This window comes from Quercus lobata, chromosome 5, assembly GCF_001633185.2.
Source record: "Quercus lobata isolate SW786 chromosome 5, ValleyOak3.0 Primary Assembly, whole genome shotgun sequence".
NCBI classification, from domain to species: domain Eukaryota; kingdom Viridiplantae; phylum Streptophyta; class Magnoliopsida; order Fagales; family Fagaceae; genus Quercus; species Quercus lobata.
This window is the reverse complement of record NC_044908.1, coordinates 22,122,271-22,140,997: the sequence shown is the minus strand read 5'-3', so window position 1 is coordinate 22,140,997 and position 18,727 is coordinate 22,122,271.

Here is an 18,727-nt window from a genome sequence, read left to right as displayed (position 1 = left end):
GGTACCCAGAGAAGAGGGTACTCATATCGAAGGAGTTAGTGAGACTACACCTTTGTCCGCCGAGATACCCACTCCTCCAGAGAGAGCCATTTCTCCTATCGCCGTTCGAACCAAGACCGCTCCTTCCATTCTGTTGCTTGTTATTTCGACCAGTGACCCTTTTGCAGCTATCTCCCAGGCTGCAAAGGACAGTGCTTCCCTTGTTGTTACCCCTTCCTCCGTTCCTGGTTCCGCTACCCGTGGTCTTGATACGAACTTATCCTCTGAGGTGTCCGATGACATTCTCGAGGATCCCGATGATACGCCCATCCTGAAGAAAAGGATTTCTGATTCCGATGAAGAGGAGAGTGCTTCGCCCGACTCTGATTTCATGGGTATGTATCTTTCCTCCCCTGTTCTTTCCCCTTCTTTTTTGTACTTGCGTTTCATTTGCACGCCTATCTCCTTGCTTTCAGAGACTTTTGAGGGGTCAGGAATTGCAGTAGGCGTGGAAATGACTACTCCTTCCAAACCCGTAGCGCATATTCTTGTCACACCTTCAACACCCTTTTCAGCTATACCTACTGCTCCTGCTTCTACTGTACCTACAGTACTTATTTCTGCTACACCTGCAACTCCCATTCTTGGTAGCTCTAGCAAGTTTCCTCTTTCTTTTATTACATCCTTTTTTTTTTTTTTTTTTTTTTTTTTTTTTTTTTTTTTGTAAATCTTCTCTTCCCAGACCACGGCTTCTTATTTTGCCTTGCATCTTTTTTTTTTTTTTTCTTTTTAGGTCCACTTCCTACTGCCCCTTCTCAGTTTAAGGTGGGTAGCAGTTCCACCGTCATCCCGGATGATGCTGCAACCTTCTTCGCCCACTTTGACTAGCCGGAGGTTAACAACCTTGGCCCGGCAGACTTCTGGGCTTCTGGTCCTCCTTACATGAATTTTTATGGCTTCCAAGTTCATGAGGATTGCGTTTCTTACTTGGTTATGATTTATAGCAGCTGTGGCAACTTTATGCGAGAATTCCGTCTTGGCCATTCTGCTAGGGAGCATTTCTTGAAGATGTTAGGATGCGTGCTGAACGATATTGATCATAACTTCATTGATTCTGTTTCTGCCGAGAGAATCCTACAGTGGAGGGTTGTGATTCAGGAGCTTATTAGCATGGGTTTTGCTATGGAGTTTGTTCTTGATCATCTTCGTGAAGTTGCCCGTGCCCTTTTTATGAGGAGAGTTCATCCAATCGTTGATGCTATAGCTGCCCGTATCGAGTTTTTGAAGAAAGAGGTGGTGGATTTGGAGGGTTGTTGTGAGCGCCTTCTTTCCGACGTTAATGGGCCCAGTCATTTTGGAGGCTAGAGTTCATTTCTGGACTCCAGTGATGATGGCGCGGTTCCCTTCCCTTTTCTTTGCTTTCTTGCTTTTGTTATGTTGCACAGAACACTTATATGTTTCCAACAGTAGTTATTTGATGTGTGTTTGCCACAGTTTGGGTTTGTAATCATGATGCTACACTTTGCTACTTCTTTTACTATTGCTATGACATGGTGCTAATATTTAGTATTTTTCCATTACATGCTCATGAAAGCACGTTACAACTTTTTCTTTTGTGACATAGTCATTTGGAGAAATAAAAAAAAGTAAAGGAAACATAAAAGTTTTTTTTTTTTTTTTTTTTTTAACAAAAAAAAGGGACAACCACATAACTCTTTCCCCTAAGCAAAATAACGTTTCAGCCATTTCCCATTGATGGGATCTATCAAGTCCATGCCATCCATTTGAGTTAGGCGATAATACCCACTTTGATACGCTTCCCTTATTACAAGGGGTCTCTCCCACTTTGGTGCAAACTTAGATGGTCCTGCCAGGCCTCGTCTGACATAGCTTGCCACCTTTAACATTAGTTGTCCTTCTGCAAATGCTCTTTCCTTGGTCATCCTGCCGTAGGCTTCAGTCATCTTTTGCCTGTATCTTCAGCTACATTTCTGGGCTTCTTCTCTCTTTTCATCAAGCCCTTCTAGGTTCTCGATCCTTTCTGTCGCGAAGACTTCTCCCTCTTTTTCTTTTTCTCGTGTCTGCATGACTCTCAGGGACGGTGTCACTATTTCCACTAGACTCACTGCCTCAGTTCCGTAGACTAAGGAAAAGGATGAAAAGCCTGTGGTTGACTTTGGTGATTTTCTGTAAGCCTAGAAAGCATTTGGCAGGTGCATCGCTCATCCTCCCGTATACTCTTGGCTCATTTTGCTAATGATCTTTATGAGAGTTTTGTTTGTTGCCTCTACCTGCCTATTCCTTTGAGGGTAATAAGGTGATGACCTGTGGTGCTTGACTTATTAGAACTCTAGCATCCTCCTTAAATCACCATTGACAAATGGTGTGCTGTTGTCACTAATGATCCTGTGGGGCACCCCAAACCTCACAATTATATTTTCTTTGATGAAGTTTGCCACTGCTCCCCCTGTGGCCTTACGGAGTGGCACTGCTTCTGCCCACTTAGTAAAATACTCTGTAGTCACTAATATCCATATATATCTACGTGATGGTGGGTTGACTGGCCCTACCAAATCTAGCCCCCAAGTGTGGAAGGGTCATGGGGTGACCATGCTGTACAAGCCCTGTGGATAGGTATAAATCAAGTTGGCTTGTACTTGACAACTATAACACCTTTTTACAAATTATGCCGCATCTCTCTTCATGGTTGGCCAGTAGTAGCCCATCTGCAGTAGGCATCTGTAAAGTTTTTTCTTCCCCTAGTGTTCACCACATTCCCCTAAATGTACTTCTTTTATCATTTCTTTTGCTTCCTCAGGGCCCAAACACCTCAAAGGGTCCCCATCATATCCCTTTTTGAAAAGGACCATGTTATGCAAGAAGTAACGTGTTGCCAACTTTTTAAGTTTGTATCTTTCATTGTGCTTTTGTGGCAAAATGCCCTCTATTAGGTACTACGTGACAAGGCTTCTCCAATCCTCGCTGACGAATACAGCATAACTTTCCTCCCTGTCTGCTATAAGCTGGCAGGTCCCACACTGGGTTTGGACTTGATTTGCATCTTTGCCCATACTTGGCCAATAGAAGCCTACCCCTGAAGTCTGCGGTAAAGGCTAACTTCTCCGCAGGACCCGCAAGTCTTGTCATGTATTTCTTTTAATTTTCTCTGGGCTTCTTCTTGCCCCATGCATCTGGATAAAACCCCACTTGGCATCCTGCGGTATAACTCTTCTTTTACCAAGACGTAGTCTTTTAGTGTCTTAAATTCTACTATATCGTCTCCCTTTGTTAAGATTTCCTTTATGGAGATCCGCCAATCCCCTTCGCCCTGTTCCTCCCGGAAATTTTCCTTCAACGCCTCAATGATGGATTCTTCTCTCTTGTTGACTTCTATCTTGGTGCTACTCCCTTTGAAGATTATTTGCGAACCCAGTGCGGTTAATGCGTCTGCAAACCGGTTTTCGCTCCTCGGAGCATGCTCTCTTTCGAAGGTTGAAAATTTTTCTTCCATTCTTTAGGCCATAGCTTTGTATAAGGCTAGGCTAGGCTAGGTTTGGCTCCTTTAAGGAAAAGCTTCCCTTGGCCTGGCAAACAACCAAGTTCGAATCTCCCAGTACCCTCAAATGTTTGACTCCCATTTCGAGAGCCATGGCAAGCCCGGTTAGGTAGGCTTTGTACTCGGCCGTGTTGTTTGAACAGGGGAATTCTAGCTTTAATGACAGCGCCACTGCCTTGTTTTCTTCATGATACAAAACTACTCCCACCCCTTCAGAATGGGTGGTGGAAGACAATCTTGTCTTGTCTTCTTGCATCTCATTTGTGGGCCCCACGCATCTTCATAACTTATACACAATCCTGCCGTCAAGGCCTCGGACCCTGATGCACTGAGGTGTTTCATTTGGCTCTGCGGCAGACGCTTCTTTTCTTTTCTTCTTTCGTGCTAATAGCTCTTTGAGATCGGGTTCTAGGTCTCCTTGGACATCTTCCCACCTAGGCACGAAGGTTCCTTGCGACTTTGAAACCGAGTTTTCCCCAAACGGAGCCCATTGGTCATAAAACATGGTTTCCACCAAGTGGGCCTTTGCCTGCTCGAATGGCGAGGGGTTTGCAGCTATGCGTATCATCCTGCCATTCAATCTTCCTTTCACACATTGATGGTAAGTGGATGGGACCAGTCGGTGTTTATGCAACTAAGGCCTTCCCAAAAGCACATGATAGGATACTTCCATTCTAGTCACGTGGAAACGAGCTAAAGAAGCTATAAGGCCTACTTTCAACCACAACTGAATGTGGCTTGTGGTGTACTAACCTCTTCCGCCGAACCCAGTTACTTCCATCGGGCATCCTTGGATCTTTTTTTTTTAAATTCCTGCTGCTTGCAAGGTGCTCAACGGAATGAGGTTTACAAGCACCTGTATCCACCAGGGCCCTTTTGATGGAGATTTAATTTATAGTTGCTGCTAAATAAAGAGGCCTCCTGTGATCTGGGTATCCTACCTCCATATCCTTACTACTAAACGTGATTTATGTTGATTCCTGTAGGAGGGCTTTGTCATCTGGCATTTCTGCTGGCAGGCACTCCACCCCTGCCCTAAAGGCGATACTTACCAAAACCTCCGTGGCTATTTTCCTTTCTTTTGCTGTAAATCCCAACAAGTCAAATAGATTTTTGAACTTGGCACTCTGCTGCAGAGTGGTAATCGTCGCGGCAGGTAGGGCCAAGTTTTCTTCCTCGTCTTCTCCTAGGTCTGTGCATATACTACTGCTACTACACCCTTTTCCTTGTGGTTTGGGAGTGGGTTTCTTTGAACTTCCTGCTGGGTTAGCTCCAATGTGCCTTCTTTAATCCTGCAGTGCACCAATCTACGAAGCGCCCATCATTCTGTGGTGGGATGTTGTACATGGTTGTGCAGGCGGTAGAAGCGAGGATCTCTCATTTCTTCCTCCGTGGGCTCTTTGAAAACCTGGTTAAGTTTAAAGATCCCGTTTGCTATCTACTTGTCAAGCAACACATCCAGCTTCTTAGGAGTACATGGTAAGGGTGGGGGCGTATCATACTCCCTTCCCTCTGTTTTCCTTCTCTGCTCTCCAGTGGACACTATTATAGCTTGCGGGGCGTTTCTTTTACTTGAATTGGGTTTTAAAGACTGAGTTGTCTTTCTAGCTTTCTGCAATAGCTGTGCGAACTGGGAAATTTCTAGATTTTCCAAGACAGCTCTGAATTCCCGAATCATGTTGGTCATGCACATTTCCACTAAGGTCCTTTCTTTACAGTGGTTGTAGCAGTCAAGTGCTATGTTCTTGAACCGCTTGATGTATTCCATTAAATCCTCACCATTCCTTAACTTGGTCGCTTGCAGGGTTGCGAGTGTTACTATTTCCTCTCTATGAAAATACTTAGTGCAAAATACATCTACTATGTCATCCCAAGTTGGGATCGATCCTGGTTTTAAGCCAATGTACCAGGTGTATGCCCGGTCACACAGTGACTTTGAAAACTCCCGTAGACATAAGTCTTCGTCTACTGTGTAAGGGCCAAGGGTATCAATAAATTTGCTCACGTGCTCAACTGCACTTCCTTTCCTGCCATTGTATTGTGCAAAGGCCCTTGGCTCATACCTCTCGGGGTATGGTTTGCTAAGTACTTTCAGAGGGTAAGGACGTTTTCGTGCATAAAATCTCTCCTTTGGTATTCTGGCTCTCTTTTGCTCCAAGAGAGCCGCCACTTCAGCCATAGTAATGAAGCGCTATTCTGCATTCTGTGGGACACCTCCTGCCAGTGTCTCCTTTCTATCTGCCACATGTTCTGGGTCATGCTGGTTGTTTTTCTCCTTTGTTTTGTCTGCATTCAGTTGACTAATCTCTTCCATAATTTGTTGCTGCGAGTGCTGCAATGATTGCAATTCTTCAATAAAGGTGTTGACATTGTCCGCTGGGACTCTTGTTTGAGGCTAAGGATCAGCCCCCGTTCTGTTGGCACCTTCCGTTTGGTGAAGTTGTTATTAGTGAGGCGTTGTTGGCCTGGATTTTGCTTGTGAGGGTACGGCACTCATATTCCATGTCGTCTTGAACTTTGGTGGCATTGTTTGTGAGGGGCTCTGTTTTTTTTTTTTTTTTTTTTTTTTTTTTTTTTTTTATATATCCTTTTTGCCCCTATCTGCTTCCCAACTCCATAGTGGAGTCGCCAATTGTAAAGGGGGTGGGCTGTGCTAGTGGTGTTGGGCTGCCTCCCGCTGCACTAAGCTCAAGTTTTCTGGATAAGAGAGTCGGGACCGGCCCAACTTCAGCTTAAGTTGGTCCGGCTTTTGCGCAAACAAGGCCAAATTTGCTAGGGAAGTGTTCACGGCAAGCGAAACTGTTTCAGACAAATCATGGTAGGAAGACATAATAATAATAAAATAAACAGAAAATATCTAGCCATTTTAATGGGGAATTGACCAAATAGCCCCTAACTTCAATTACAATAACAATACTATTTGTTTTCCCTTTTTTTTTTTTTAATTTTTTACCGAAGAGAAAGAAAAAAGAATAACAGAGAACATCAAATATTTATAATCATGGGTTAATCGAAATACTAGAGGAAATCAACCGGAAATTCAATCCGCAGGAGCAGAACCACAAAGGGGAGAACGTCCCTCCTCAAAGCAGTCAATCTCTCAAGAAAGAGTCCTGTTGTAGAGGTTAACAGTTCTGAGGGAAACGGGCCTGAATGGTTTTTTGCGTAGGTGTTTTCGAGTTTTTTTTCTTACAGAGGGCCGGATTTCATGAGGGAGAGAAGGGATTAATCTACCAGCGCATGCCCATCTTTCTAATTCTCACTATTTCTTTCTTTCTTCTCACTTTGTTTTCTTTGCTATTTCTTTTAAGTTTTCTATTTCCTTCTTCGAGTTCCGTTGTCCCCCTTCTGTTCATGGCAAGACCCTCCTTTTATAGTGCCTGCTGTGACTTGATTTTACTGTTTTAACCCTTAACTCCCTTTGTCTGGTTTGAGTGTACTGGCTGACCATCATTGTTCTGTCTGTGTGTCGTCCTCCCATTGCCAGACAAGGAAGTGTATTTTGTTTGTTAGCCATAGCACCATTTCCTGCCATGGTCTGGGTTATTTCTCTCTCCCTATCCCTTATGGCATGCACCTAATTATTCTAACTCAACTTGTCTCTTTTTGATAGTAAGCCATCCCAGCAGGACACCTCTCCGAAAGAGCTTGAGCCAGAACCATAAAAGTAGATTTTCCCCTCTCCCCACCACCAAACCATGCCTTCTGATCCTCTGACCCCCCGACCTCATTATGCTCTGTATTGGCTGGGTATAGGCTGGTAGTGCCTGGGCCTTGCGCGTGCCTTCATTCCATATGTGTCCAAAACTTGCCTACTACCCATTCATCTGTCCTGATCTGGAGGCTCGCTGTCCGTATTTTTTGACCTCTTATATGGGCTGCTCTTTGTTTTCCCGCTCCACTCAGGAATTGGGCTTTATTTGATGATGGGTCTTACATTTCCTTGGCTCACTCCTTGGTTTCCTTTATCTCTTGCAATGTCGTATTGTTATTCCTGCCGTAATAACTTAATCCTATTGGGCCTCTCTTAGGCCAGCCGTTTGTTCCTTCTCTCAGTGGCTTGGCGTGACCACTGGTTTGCTTTTATTTATGGGCTCCTATGTCCCTTTTGGCTTTCCTATAGGCATCCTCGGCCCGTTTGCTTTCTTTAGGTTTCTTCGGCCCTTTTGCTAATTCCACACTCTCATGGGCTTTTTACTAACTTCATTGGGCTTTCCTGATCCAATAACCTTATTCTCACCCTTAGGGTTTATGGGCCTGCCATAAACCCCTTACTTTCTTAGTTTGCATTACCTTGGGCCTGCGGCAGCCCTTTCTCACTTTTCTACCTCATACACTGCCCATGGGATGCTATTTCTTTTTTTCCGGACTTCTTTGAGCCCACTTGCCTTTTCAAGACCTATTTGTTTATTTCCTGGGCCTGTGATCCATTATTCCTACCGCTTGGGCCTAATGGTTTTGCTATCTGCTTTGTCAATTCTTTGTTGCTCTTGTTATTGGGCTTTCTTTCTTTCTACCTGGATTCTCACAAATGGCCCTTAACAATATTTTATCAAATGAAGAGCCATATACACACACACACACGCACATATGCTAACATGTGCCTTTAACATGTGATAGATTACGTCATGGTCTATCTTTAGAATTATTGAGACATTTCAACCTAATGCGATATATGGATATGGTTGTGGAATAACTAAGTTATTTATGAATAGATTGAGCTCGACTCTGAAAAATACTTGTTTATATTCGTTTGTTTAACAAGCATGCGAAGCTTAAGCTCAAAGTTTAAGCTTAACTATTAAATGCGCCAAGTTCAAATATAATGACGTGTTTGTGAACATAAGGTTCGATTTAACTATAAATAATATTATATTTTTACAAGTATAATTGTGTAAATATATATATATATATATATATATTGACTTGAGATTGAATTGTAAATAGGTCCATATGATGTAAATATTAATATAGTTTAATATAATATGAACTGTCCATTTGTAATTAAAATTTATAGATTTGTAAATGGGTGATCTAGTCATAGTTTTACTATATATGGGACAAAAATAAATTAATCAAGTAGTTTTTAAACAACTCGAGCATGTTCGACAAGAAAATGAACCAAATTTGATCATGATCATGTAATCTTATTTTGGATCAAGTTCAACTTCTGTTTGAAATGGAATTAAGCGAATAAGCATGAATATTTAATACTAGGTTCAGGTCAACTTATCTACAACCTCATTTATATGAATAAGAATTTGATAGCCATTCATTTGTATATTTCTTTTTCAATATTGGATGGTAAAGTAAATTTGAATCTTGATTTAGTGAGTGTTGACATTGTTCATGAATAATAAAACCTCTTACTTTCACATCTACTTTATTCTAGAAAAGCATCAAAAGGTCACACAGTTCGCCACGGAGAAACTTGACAAAGATGGTAGCATCAATTCTTCCAAATTCCCAGTATATATATGTTTTACTTTTCATCTATAAAGTGCTAAAATATCTTCCCATATCCTAGTGGTGAGACTGATGGTATTGGGGTTTTCTTTCTGTGGATTGCTATGTATCTTGGTAAGACCCAATATTTTGGGGAATCCAAGACCATAAGTCACACTGGCTAGTGGGTTGCTAATTGCAACCATAACAGTTCAAGCCTGAAATAACAAAGCCCAAAAGAAAGCCCACTACTTAGCCTGTCATAAGAAAGCCCAAAAACCGGAAAAGTAAGGACTAAATAAATCCACTGTTAAGCGAGCTGTGACCAAAGTTTTGTAATTTGTCATTTTGTTTTAGTACCGGCATTGCTAGTGGGTTTTACTACTCCTATTGTTAACCCATTAACTTATTTGGGCTTTTGAGTGTCATGGCTTGCCTCTTCTCTTGCTAGCAGATTTAGTGCAAATAGGAGCCCCAATCTGTATGGGTTAAGTTTTATTGGTTATAGAGCCCAAATTATTATGGGTCCTTTAGCCCGATCCAGTGTAGGTCATTTTGTCCAAATAATTTATGCATTCGTAATGTTCTAGATACCTAGGGATTGTTTGATACATCATTTTAAACATATATTTTTAGTTTTTAAATAACATTACACGTATTTTTACACATTTTTTTACCCATACGTATTTTTTTAAAAATTGAAAACTATTGTTTAAACACACGTACCAAACATGCTGTATCATAAAGCCCAATTTTGGTTTTTACGTACCATAAGCTCTGGCTTAATTGTGGATCATTTAAAAAGTCTACTTTTGCGTGAGTGTGGGCCATCTAGCCCAATTAGGTTGCTACTCATTTAGCCTAGCTTAGGGTTGCTAATCATAAATTCCAGCTTACTAGACTCTTATTTAGGCTTAGACTTGCAGAATTGCAAGCCATTTAATCTAGTTTGTGTTTTATTGACTTATTATTGGGTTTAAAAGTACGGTGTGCAGTCAACCCATCAAAATCAATCTGATCCAATCCAATCCATCGGGTTGGGTCAGTTTTTAGGCTTTGGTGGGTTGGGTTGGGTTACAAAATTTTTTTGATAGCGGGTCAGGTGGGTTTGGGTCATAAAATTTCAAACCCGCCAATCCCAACCTGACCCACCCATATATTTAATATATATATATATATATATATAAAATATATTATATAATTAATAAATTTTTTACAATAACTAGCTCTTCTTATCTTATATAAAAACCAATTAATTCACATAGAACCTAGTAAATTACTATTGTTGTTTAGTCATTAGTGTTGTTTGCTTTTAATAAGTTACATTAATACTAATCTTTGGATTTTTTTAATAGATTAATATTTATATTTTTTTCTACTCAATTAATAATAATAATAATAATAATAATAAATATTTGTCAAATCTATGGATTCAACCCGACTCATGTGGGTTGGGTTAAATTTTTTTGACCCACTATGATGAGTTTAGTCAAAAAATCTCCTCAATCCGACTCAACCCGACCCATACATACCCCTATTTAAAAGTCCAAAAAGTTTGGTACTCGGACCTTTGGGCTTTGCATATATTCATTTCAGCCCGCCTATTTTTAATTGAGTTGGCATTGGGTGCCTAGGGGTTGGTAGGAACATTGAATGATCATCAAATGACTGTGATGTGATGCTTTCAACAAAGATGGAGGCAATAGCAATTTGCAACATAAATTAGAGAAATTTTAGTATGTTAATGTATCTTAACGACCATGTCTAATTAATTGAGATTATTCCCATTTGAATTTGAATTATCAAAATTAGGATTTTAGATAAATTGTGTTAGTAGGAGTCTTAGTTTTACTATAACTCAATGACAAATGAGTCCTTTTGTTCTTTTTTCTTTTTAATCCAAATCATTGCCCATGTATTGGTCCTATAGGCATGAGCATGTGTCACTAAAATAATTCATGTAGGATTAAATATACTCAAAAAGGACCACAACATGTTTACAATTATTATGCAAGATCTAAGAATATTTCAAATGCCAACAATGTATCAAATATACAATTATTATGCAAGATCTAAGAATATTTCAAATGCAAACAATGTATCAAATATACAATTATTAAGGCCAAGAAGTGATATTAAGGACAAGAAGTGATATGTTACAAGTTTCAATTGAGTGAAATACAAGGAATATCTCAAGATATATAAATATTGGGAAACCAAATAAGTCAAAAATAACAGGTATAAAGAATTGGTGCAAATGGCTAGGATATTTCAAAGTTGCATTATAAAAAAGGAAAAGAGGTCAGTATTACGTGTAAGACCCTGGTGCACACAATAACTAATTAACCAAAATCACACATCACAAGATTTGTCACCAAGATCATCATAGCCAATGCCAAAGAAGTATACTACCATCAAATTAAGTAAGAATATGTTAAATCTCAAACTTACAGTATCACTTCAAGTGAAAGTATCTCTAATTCCAAGATCCTCAATTTATTATTTTATCTATTAGTAATTGCTTAGTTCTTAAGATAAAACTATCATAAATTAAACTAGCCATAATTGAACATACCTCAATTCAATCAATTCCATATAAATCCTTCTCATTTTAAAAACCAAGCTTAGATAAATAAAAACCCTAATTTCCGAGAACCCCCCCCCCCCCCTCCTTTTAACTTACCAAAAATTTAATTAATCGTAATGCTTAAATCACCTCACCAAATTAACATTAATCAAATCTACAATTTTGCACCTTAATTTCACGCAGGACCCTTCCATTGAGATCAAAGCACTTATATCATTAAAATTCCTAAATCTGACCTAGCTAGGTCAAAACTTTAAGGATTTAAATTTTTTGGATTAAAGCTAAACAACTAATAGATTAAAAGCCCTAATCTAATGTAACAAATTTTATTTGTAAATACCCAAATTTGATAATTCATCTTCACATGACCATAGTTTGAGCTATTAAGAGTCGTAAATTTTCATTTAGAATCCTCAATTTGACTCTTAGACATTCACTATTACGAGTTATGGTATGTTTGGTACATTAAATGAAAATGGTGATGGGAATAGTAATCTTTATTTTTGAGAATAAATAATATTGTAATAGAATAACTAATCCTATTAATATATATTTTATTTAAAATTAGTTATTATCTAGAAATTGTAGTTATGTCATGTGGCTATCTTTAGACAAATTTCTACACTCATTAATTATTAAAATAGTTTATCGTAGATTAAACTTTAATTATTACCAATATTTTAGTCAACATAAAATCCAATTACCTAAATTCTAAGAAACTTTAAAATTCTCCTTCAACTAAAATTATATTACAAAGTTTTAATTTAATTCTACATTCTCATTAATTATCAAAAGTTTTGTTTGATGAATTTATAGAATTCAAAACCAGAATATATAAACCCTAGATCAAATTATTCCCCTAAACTTAAAGTTGAAATCTCTCAAATTCGTACAAAATTTCTTAGAATTAAGTAAAACTGACATCAATTATTGAAAGAATAGGGCTGGGTTACGTACTAGGAAGGGTCCAATAAAAAAAAGAGTCAATAAAACTCGGATTTGGTCATGAACAAACAAAAATCTCAATCCTTTTCAGTGAGATTTGGCTAGAATCCAATGAAGACACCTTATATTACAAGGTTGGGCAGCAATAATTTGTGATAGAGGAGGGTTTAAAAACCCTTATTTGCCTAAAAAAAAAAAAAAAAAAAAATTATATATATATATATATATAGAGGTTTGAGAATAGTATAGATCAGGGTATTAATATTATCAGGAATACCATGACCAATACTTTCATAAAAAATAGGCAAACTTTCATTATCCTTTTTAACAGCATGTTTAATAGACTCTCTGGATTCTTCAGTGATATATGAATCCCACCATCCATAGACATATGACATATTTTTTAGAAACATTTTTCTTCTTAGCATAGAAATCATTAGGTTTAACAAATTTATTTCTGTATTTTTTATATTTCTTATGGCTTTTATCATGTTTTTTACTTTTTTTGCCTGGAAGGAGCAATAGGAGGCAAACCATATTGTTCACAAAAATTACCCATTTTATATTTAACTTTTCTTTTATTCTTTAATTGATGTTTTAACAATTTTTCATCATTATACATATCGATACCAAGTTTTTTAATAGTACTGAAAATATTATATATATAAATTTTTATTGGGCGCCACACAATTATAATCTTGAAGTATTGGCCCATGGTGATCTATGCACTATGCTGATGGTGATGGTGATCTTAAAATTATGTTACGCAGGGTATATCAGCCTAATACCGTAATACCTGATGTCTGATGATGGGGAAGTGACTAATTAATATTGCAAGCTCCACCAACTGATTTTTGTGCATGAAGATATTGTTTATTTGGCTCTCTCTGTCTCTCTCTCTAAGACAGTAAAACAGGAAAAGTACTCTTGTTTTTTTATCCATAAAGAAAGAAAGAAAGAAAGGGAAAGTACTCTTGTTAATTACTTCAGCTGAAATGAAATGTGAATGAAACAGCTTGCCTACAGCACGTAGTAAAATGTTCATTCCTTTTCTCTGTGAAATAATTTTTAGAAGATTGGATTTTAGAGTCCACTGCAGGTTTATATGAATGTTCTTTAGACAAAAGAATATGGATAAAAATCATGAAGGTTTTTTTTTTTTTATATGATGTGAAAATCATGGGTGGGATGATCGGATGGGAAAACTCATGAATGTAAATTTGCATCGACTGCTACAGTGGAAAACTCAAATATGAAGAAAGTCTCATTTTAGGCTATTATATATATGACGTGAAGACTGAACTTACAAATTGTAGGATCATGGGGGCTGCACGTTTATTGTCTGCACCAAATGTCTATTGTACGTGTACTAACTTCTAAGCATTATTAGTTGAATAACCAGTAATTTGAGCCGTGCTTAAAGGACCTAAACAATTACATGCAGTTCAATCATTGGCCTAACAAATTCAAAAAGTAACAACTAACAATACTCTTTTTCTGTTCAATGCAGCAAAGTCGTAAGAAGCAGATAGCTAGAGAGCACTTTCTTGATCAAATAAGGATTCGATAGAGCATTTGACAGAGTATAGGTTTGGTAGTTAAGCAACCATTATTATTAGAGCAATGCTATATACATAGACAACATTTTTTTACAATTGTTGAGTTGATAAATTTTTACTGATTTTTATTTGAACTCATTATTAAAATTACTTTTTAATCTATTACTAATAATTTGTCACATCAGTAGGTGTCAAATTTTTTGTGTCTATAGACTTTCTCTTTTTAATATTATTATTATTATTTTCTAAACCAACACCAACTACAAATAATAGAGAAACCAATGTTTTAAAATTGGCTTTGATGACCATTTTTTAGTTTAACTATTGGAACCAATATTTTTTACATTGTTCTATTTTGACATATCATTAGAGAATCTGGACATCAACATTAATGAAAAAGCCAATAATCTTAAAGGTTGTGGTGCAGTCATGATTTTAATTCAGGAAAAAAAATAATTAAAAGACAATATGGGTTCAAATCTTATCAATATTAAAAATCAATTGATGTATACCTGTTATAGAAAAATGGATAAGATTGAAAGTAAAATTAATCTAAATAATATTAATCAATATTAATAAATAAATAAAAAGATAAACATATATATACTAATGTGATTGTCAAACACAATATCATATAGACATAAATTTTAATTTACTTCTCATACTTAGTTTAGTTTTTTCAATTGGAAGGTTTGTAATATTTCAATACGAGTTGGTTTAGAATTTGAATTTGAATCATTACTATAAATAGGTTTCTCCATAATTCCTATTGACTACAAATATATGTTTCATATCATTAAAATAAAGAAAACAAAAATAATCAATTCGTAGTTAATAGCAATCAAATTAAAATATTAATCAACCTAAAATTTAAACATGTAATTTGATCTCCTAAAATAAATTATTATAAAAGTGCTAGGAATATAGCAATGTTCATGTACAATTTTATCCCACTGCCTTGAATTAATGCTCTTAAAAAAATTATGTATAATTCAGCATTTCTTTCCTTATTATTTTAAGTAGTTAAAATTTGGGTCTATAGAAAAATACAGAGTTTGAAATTGTAAAAAACTTAAGAGATAGAAGAGAAAAAGATTAGTGGAGGCTAGAGTTTTAGCGTGGTATAGAAGGACATAAATAGTTTTATTATTATTATTATTATTATTATGTGAGATCCTTTGATTCAAAGATTAAATTGCCGTGTGGGTTTCAGTTAGTTCAACTAGTAAAGTCTTTGATAGTTGAATAAGAGATCTAGGGGTTTAATCTCTATCTACACCAAAAATTGATTGATGTCTTGGTCTGATGATAAAAAATTATCATTAGGAATAGACGCCATAAATTAAAATCTATTTATATCGAATTACCATGACAAAGACACTCAAAAAAAATATATAAATAAATTTTCCCTGAGATAGGCTTTGGCTTGAGAACATGTGGCAAGCAAAAAAAAGTTGGGTTTGGGGATCCACTACCCTGTTTTGTTTTTTTTTAAATAAAAAGAACAAAATAGTTTTATGAAGCTGGGGTAGCATGGATCCGAGATTGCTTTATTTCAGTATGGGACGTTATATATATGTCACAATCAAAATGTTTTGTATTGTAATGAAGGGTTGCTATTTAGGTCAAAAAGCCCACTCTTCTTATCCCCATGTCTCCGTCATTGCTTAAAGAACCTTCATTTCTACACCTACTGAGACCTAACTCATCAAGCACAAAAAACCTCCCCTGCCACAACAAAACCATATAAAACCTTTTTACATAATCAAACACCAACATAAAAGGTTTACTAAGTTTCCAGTCAAACAGATTCTACTTACTATTTGATTAAAATATCCATTTTTAATACACATTTTTAAATAAAAAACTTAAAATTTAAAAATTTGATTGATAACATAGTTATTGATCTTAAATTATCTTGAAATTTTACAAGCAAATAAATTATAAGATTAAACTCTAATCCAACAATAGATCTTTTAAATTCTCACACACACACGTGTGTGTGTTTTGTCCCAATATTACATATTGGCCGCTAACTCTAAATTTGCCCATCCATTGTCGATGGACCACACAACATTCACTTATTGTAGCTAATATGGTAATTAATTTTGGTTTCATTTATTTCCAATCGAAGAATATTTTTGTTCTTTTAGAAGGTAATTCTGAGGTGGTCATGAAAGCTCTTGCAAATGAGGCACAATCTTTGGGTTTCTTTGGTACTTTTACTTAGGATGTTAAAACTACCTTAGATTCTTTTAGGCAGTCTTACTAAACATGAGGTGAACAAATTAGTTCATAATCTAGTCAAACATACAATAAATATTTCAAACTTTTCAGTGTAAATGGAGGATATTCCACAACAACTTAAACATGTATTTTAGACTAATATTATAGCTGCTTTATGTTAATAAAAATTTCAAAGTCTTTCTTCTATTTTTTTTTTTTTTAAAGAGTAAATTTTTGCTTTTGTGGCTTAGATAGAGAAAAAATTATTAGTTATAGGCAAGACTTAGGTAGAGTATTTAGGTGTTGTTTCTTAGATTTTGCTTTTAAGATTTTACCATGTGGATTTTCTCTTATAAGATAAAAGTGTATTTTTTAATTAAATAAACACATGATTGAATCTTAAAGGGGAACTAATTAAAGAAACACCTAAAATGTTGTACTTCAATTTTATCCTTTTGTTATATTTTATTTGCTCCTTTAATCAGGTCAAATAGCTCGGAATGGCCCATGCACGTGTCACGTGTTTGTTATGATCAAGAGCATGCAATTCTTAAAACAAATTGTCAATAAAAGAAGTATACATATCCATGCATTAATTAACAGATGCATGTAAAGTCAAAGTTTAATGTGTATGTGATGATCATAAAACTATAGAAGACAATGGTCCATGCTATCACGTTTCATTTTACATTACCGACCATATTAATGTGCATCTAACGTGGCCCATGTGGGAGTGGATGGGTAGTAAATGTGATATTAATTATGAGTAGAAGACAAGGTACCAGTACGTACCAATTGCAATTTTTGTGGGACAACCCTAGGCTAGCTTATACCAACCCTTTACGATTATCAAAAAATTATACCAACCCTTTACCACCGTGGTATACAAGTATGGAAACCGTGGGATCCCCTTCAAGTCTCTGTCAAATCCAACTTGAAATGTGATGGAAACCACTCCAAATATATGGTTTTTTCCTCACATGTGAGGGTAATATTTACCTAGTCTTCGAGCAGTGGTCCCGGCTCTCATGTAAGAGTGGACCTCGTGGGGCGACTCATATGTAGAGCTCATCTCAATGATCTCATATGTGAGAGCCTGAAACATTGCTCTAGAATTATATAAGTATTTTCCACATATGAAACAAAATATATGAATTTTTTTATGTCCTCATGACCCACGCTTGGCTCCTTAATTCCTAAGTGGAAAGCCACAAAATAATTTGAGTGTCTTCCTGATAAGTACTAATTGGTTTCGTGGTAAAATGACGTAATTTACGGTCCAATAAATAGAATTAAGGTCATGAGTTCGAGTTATAAGATCATTTTTGTAAAAAAATTTATATTAAAAAAATTATGCTAGAGTTTTCTAATTTTTAAAGTAATCCATTATCTTAACTTGAGGATCAGGATTTAGGAACCTAGATGATAAGTAGAACTTTTAGCTCTGGAGCAAGTTGATTTTTTTTTTTTTTAATTGCCAGAGGCGGGCCATATGGCCTAACCACATTTATTTGTTGTTTAGCTGCTTAGTTCTGCCTTTCTGAGATCGAATCCACTCATTTATATTTATAAAAATAGAAAGTAGACTTTTTGTTTAATTTAATTAGATCTTGTAGGATATGTACCTCCCATTAAGCTTTATAATATACTTTTAATAATTTTGGGGTTTAAACTTTAAACTACCTCTCTACCCTTAGTCATATGATATAGTTCATTTGCACTAAACAACACACTTCTGATTAGAACTTGTCTTGCTAGCAATTGCAAACACTGATTTGTGCCTATGAAGCAATTAGTAGACTAGTTTACTTAATTTACCTAATTTCTTGCTCAGATGTATCTCCCTTGAAATTTTACATTATGCTTTCAATAATTCTGTAGTTGAACTTTCGTTATTGCCTAATTTAATAGGTCTGATATAATTCAATATTGCACCAACAGACATGCATGCTTTTTATAAGAAGTTAGGTTTAAGGTCCCAACTAGAAATATATTAGAAACTGATGATGCCAAAATCATCAGTTGGACCACTCATCCAATCCAGAGCTTTAGACGATCTTGTGGGACTTGCAAGATAAAGAGAATTGATCGAAGAGACCACCGGATTGTGCCCGATGGGGAAGCCTCCGATGCTTAAGTAAGTATCAGCCCATATCTTTTCTACTATAAATAGCATTTTGTAGTGGTTTCTTGACATCCCTTGCTAGTGAGACCGATTGTCCCTTTTATAGGTGACTTAGGTAGTTGTTATACATAAATTAGGGTAATTATTACCTTGATTGTAACGTTTTTTGTCTTGATGAGAGTTTAAGACCTTTGATGGTCGTTGTTGAATGTGTTGAGCAATTATCTTTGATGGTCTACTAATGATGCAAGGTTGTCCATATTAATGGACTACCTTAATGATTTTTTTGGACTCATCAGTTGCCC